This window comes from Pseudophryne corroboree, chromosome 2, assembly GCF_028390025.1.
Source record: "Pseudophryne corroboree isolate aPseCor3 chromosome 2, aPseCor3.hap2, whole genome shotgun sequence".
Lineage (NCBI taxonomy): Eukaryota > Metazoa > Chordata > Amphibia > Anura > Myobatrachidae > Pseudophryne > Pseudophryne corroboree.
Genome location: NC_086445.1, coordinates 416,630,754 through 416,636,217, shown reverse-complemented (window position 1 = coordinate 416,636,217; position 5,464 = coordinate 416,630,754). Strand labels below are relative to the sequence as shown.

The 5,464-nt window shown below is 41.2% G+C and overlaps 1 pseudogene; it reads right to left on the bottom strand.

Annotated features, from left to right (window-relative positions):
* Nucleotides 1–3,333: 3,333 nt before the first annotated feature.
* LOC135052355 (5S ribosomal RNA) lies at nt 3,334–3,451 on the bottom strand (annotated as a pseudogene).
* Nucleotides 3,452–5,464: the final 2,013 nt, after the last annotated feature.

Genomic DNA, 5,464 nt, shown 5'->3' with positions numbered 1-5,464 from the left:
ACCTGCAATTGCCTCCAGAAAGTACACAGGGACCTGTGATGGTGGATTCCAGAGGGGACGAATTAATACTCTGTGAGGAGGGGGATGTACACAGTGAAAGGCGTGAGGAATCGGACGATGAGGAGGAGTTGTACATCTTGCCTCTGTAGAGCCAGTTTGTGCAAGGAGAAATTGATTGCTTCTTTTTTGATGGGGGCCCAAACCAACCAGTCATTTCAGACACAGTCGTGTGACAGACCCTGTTGCTGAAATTATTTTTTTGTTAAAGTGTGCATGTCCTGTTTATACAACATAAGGGTGGGTGGGAGGCCCCAAGGACAAGACAATTCCATCTTGCACCTCTTTTTTTTATTTATCTTTGATAAATATGTGATGTTTGGGACAATTTTTTTAGGTGCCATCCTGTCTGACACTGCAGTGCCACTCCTAGATGGGCCAGGTGTTTGTGCCGACCACTTGGGTCGCTTAGCTTAGTCATCCAACGACCTCGGTGCAAATTTTAGGACTAAAAATAATATTGTGAGGTGTTCAGAATAGACTGGAAATGAGTGGAAATTATGGTTATTGATGTTAATAATACTATAGGATCAAAATTACCCCCAAATTCTATGATTTAAGCTGTTTTTGAGGGGTTTTTGGAAAAAAAAACCACCCAAATCCGACAAAAATTCATAAGGGAGGTTTTGCCAAAATGCGTCCGAATCCAAAACACGACCACAGAACCGAATCCAAAACCAAAACACAAAACCCGAAAAATGTCCGGTGCACATCTCTTGTAGGAAGTGTGTTACACTTTTTGTTATCCTGACAAAAATGAATAAGATTGAAAAATTGATGCAATTTACTGTGCAGTGTATTACTTTTTGGACTCTATTTGTGAGTGCTCCTGGTGAAGTATCGTATTAAGGACCTTATTCACTAAGGATTGCAATCTCTGCTAAAAAGCAGTTACTGCAATTAAATATTTGCCACTTAGAAATTGAGAAAAATGGCCTTTGTAGAAATTGCAAATACAATTTGAAATGACATTGCGAATGCAGCTATTTGCAGAAGCATATGCATTTAACGGTACATTAAAGATTTTTCCTATTTGCGCCAGGCAAGGTCGTCCACAATTCTAGCGACACAGGAGGCTGAAAGTGATCATAGCTGACGTCAGAGGCCCTCCTTAAAAATGCCTGTGCATGCCTGCGTTTTTCAGACACACCCAAAAAAAGGAAAATTTCCGCCAAGAAACGTCAGCTAGGTGTCAGTCAAACAGTGGCTGCATTGCGATGACAATGTGTACACATTTTTTTCGCTATTTTACTTGCGTGACGGATTGCGATTCACAAATTTTGTAATCCTTACCGAATGATGGGGGTCATTCCGAGTTGTTCGCTCGCAAGCTGCTTTTAGCAGCTTTGCACACGCTAAGCCGCCGCCTACTGGGAGTGAATCTTAGCTTATCAAAATTGCGAACGAAAGATTAGCAAAATAGCGAATAGACACTTCTTAGCAGTTTCTGAGTAGCTCCACACTTACTCGGCATCTGCGATCAGTTCAGTCAGTTTTGTTCCTGGTTTGAAGTCACAAACACACCCAGCGTTCGCCCAGACACTCCCCCGTTTCTCCAGCCACTCCCGCGTTTTTCCCAGAAACGGTAGCGTTTTTTCGCACACACCCATAAAACGGCCAGTTTCCGCCCAGAAACACCCACTTCCTGTCAATCACATTACGATCACCAGAACGAAGAAAAAACCTTGTAATGCTGTGAGTAAAATACCTAACTGCATAGCAAATTTACTTGGCGCAGTCGCACTGCGGACATTGCGCATGCGCATTAGCGACTAATCGTTCCGTTGCGAGAAAAAAATACCGAGCGAACAACTCGGAATGACCCCCGATGTCTTTAATCCTGAGTGCTGGACCACATGTTTTTATATATATATATATATATGTGAAAAAAAGATAGTATAGCGCCACTTGAGAGGTTAAAATCTCAGTAAAACTATATGAATGTATTAGAAACTTCTGTTATACAAGCTTTGAGCCCACATAACCTTATAAAATGGTGTCAGCCCACCCCTAAAAATACAGAACTGGTATGGTAATGTTAAAAGGTATACAACTGGGGGGATAGGGGTACTGGCGACGAGTGTGGCTAAAAACTATGTTTTTAAAAGCTTAAAATTAGAAGCCAAAAAGTTCTAAAATTTATAAAAATACATTTTAATATATATGAGAGTAAAAACAGTTTCCAAGAATGGTTTTAAAAAACAAGAATAAAAAACTTTTGTCCATAAATGAGAAATATAAATACACTTAAAAGGATAGGAATTCAAAACTTAGCTTGTAAATAGTGGGTGGTCAGTATGGGCCCAACGCGTTTCGTCTCAACAGACTTCTTCAAGGGGTAGGGACAGAATGAAGCTGCATGTCTATTTATACCCATATCACTGAGTCAGAGGGTTGTGACATCATAATTGATCATGTGATATGATTACACATTATACATTCAAAAAGATTGACAGAGCTTATTTTATAACAAAGCTGGATTGATTACCAGGTCAGACAGATTCCATAGTGCTAAAAACGAGTAATTTTAGGCAACAAACATGTTTAAAAACGTTTAAAAACGTTCACAGTACAATTAAGAGTCGCTTCCGCCACACTTCCGGTGACGGAGGACTCCACTGGTCACTTCCGCCCCACTTCCGGTGGCAACTGCGCATGCGCCCGCGGCGGCTCCCGGCTTCATTGCGCATGCGTCTGGGGGTGTTTAGAGCTGCTCCTAAGTGGATAATGACATTCTGACTCCTTAAGCTGTATCAAACAGAGTCCATTTTGCATAGGATATTTGGGATACTTTTCCATGGTGTTACGGCGGCCATCTTTGTGTGGATGAGCAGACACTTCTAGATTCCAGGCACATCGGTTTCCATAGTAACGGGTTCCATGCATGGAATAAATAAAAAACAATGGTAATTTCAAAGTAGTGGTGTATATGCATATTCAAAGACACAAATTTCCTAACAACTAAATATAATTATTAAAATATTAAGATTATAATATTAAGATTAGTCCTTGCCCATAGGAAAAAAAAGTGCTAGTGCAGTATAGGTGACTCTATGAGGTGACTTTAGTTATTTATTGGTGGTGATGGTGCAAGCTTACTATAATAAGCCCTGTGACTATATAAATATATACACAGGTAACAGGTACCTAGAATTATATCTAAGTCCATCCGAAGGGTATTATTAAATAAATAAATAAATAAATAATCAGTGATATATAAAGTGATTCTAACTAGGTGCTAATTTTTGGTGAGTATTCATTGGAAATCGTTTGTTATCATTACAGTACCTGATCTTCCCAGGTAGTCTCCTCCCTGGTACTGGTCAGGCCCGGACACTGCTTAGCTTCCAAGATCAGACGAGATTGGGCGTGCCAGTGTGGTTTGACTGTACGTGAATCTTTAACAGATACCATGGCACCATTGCACCCGGAACCCGGTTGTCACTGTATATGTGATTCTATAGTGGTGATAATAGTATTATTTATTGTGCAACGACTATCATCCTTTACAGTACCCGATCTCCCCAGGTGATCTCCCTCCCTGGTACTGGTCGGGCCCAGACACTGCTTAGCTTCCAAGATCAGACGAGTTTGGGCGTGCCAGTGTGGTTTGACTGTACGTGGATTATATAAACATATTAATAACTGACAGACTAATTATTTATACAAAACGTTTATTTTATTTGTGAGTGTGCTTAATTCAAGTGCAAAACAGGAAACAAGAACGAGAGTGGGGTAAAGGATACTGCACCTCATAGAAAAGGTGCAATCTCGTATCCTTCATTCAGACCAGCTGGATGTAGAGTCTGTAACTGGAATATCCAGTACATTTCCCGTCTGGAAAGTTTATTAACAAGATCCCCTCCTCTCTCACCCAAGGCCACATGTTCAAGAGCCTTGAATGTAAGTTCCTCTGGGTTGGAATTATGTTGTAGCGCAAAGTGTCTGGAAACTGCGTGACTTTCTACTTTGTTTTTAATGTTCCTTATGTGCTCCTGGATCCATAGTTTCAACGGTCTTTTTGTCTTTCCCACGTACTTCATACTGCAGGTGCACTCCAAAAGATAGATTACAGATGTTGTGTTGCAGTTCATAAAGTCTTTTATGGTGTATTCCTTATCACCTTCTGTGCCACTAAAGGTTTTCCTGTTCCGGTGTAGGTATCTGCAGATGTTACATTTTCCACACTTGTATGGTATTGTTCATACAAGTGTGGAAAATGTAACATCTGCAGATACCTACACCGGAACAGGAAAACCTTTAGTGGCAAACAGAATGCAAACAAACTTACAAATTAACAGAAGGACTGCATTACAACCACAAAAACTCTGGAACTTTATGTGGCCTCTCCTCGCCTCAAGCATGAGAACACCAAGACCAGGCTTACCACCTCTCTGGCTGAGAACATCAAGTCTGCCCCTGGGCCTAACCATCAAGATGAACAGGGAACTGTGGGGGCACAGCACCAGGCTCAGCAGGGACATCCCCATTGCTTCTCAGTATGCCCCCCACATTCTCCTACCCACTCGTACTAAGATGTGATCAAAATAATGTTATCCCAATCCTACTTCTGCCACTAGTTGCCTGCTATTGTGTCTTTTTTTTCTTCATTGCTTGCTTCCACCCCACCGTGTGTTTTTCCTGTAATGTTTACCTCCACTGATTGCACGCCTTTCCATTGTGCCCTACATGCAGGGTACATCATACTACTACACAAGCATCAGTCTTCCCATATATGAACTTGGCCCTTGTATGGCTCACCTCCCACAGTGTACCCTTCAAAGTGCGCCCAACATGGCTGCCCCATATGGTACACTTGTGGATAGGATGAAAAATACATAGGCCTGATGGTTTTGATGGAACCCTACTCTGAACTGTAGGACTCTGAAATCACCCCCATTTTGTGTCATCACTTCTAGGGGTGGACTATTCCACCCTGGGTAATCCTACGCTGAGCGCCCAAGATGGCTGCCGCACCTGGTACCTTGTGAGGGTGGAATACACAACCCTTGGAAGTTATTACCCAAAATGCCTACACCAATCCTGCATTATGCTTTCTGTGTGCTTAAGGTTTTTTTTTATGTCTGTGTTGCTTGTCTATTGTTGTATTACTCAAATCCTCTGTATCATGTGCATTGTTTTTGATATCTGTAAAGCGCCTTGAGTCCTGTTGGAGAAAGAGCGCTATATAAATAAAATTATTATTATTATAATTATTATTATTACACTGTATATATATATTTTTTTTTTATATGTTTAGCTTTTATTTAGTTTAATCTGGGGTAGAACATCTATAGATTGACAAAGCACCCCTGGAGGACACAGTAGCCCCTTGACGGACCACCTACAGGGTCGAAATACGTGTATGATTATACACTGTGGTCTGAACGGCAGTGATACAGAAAAA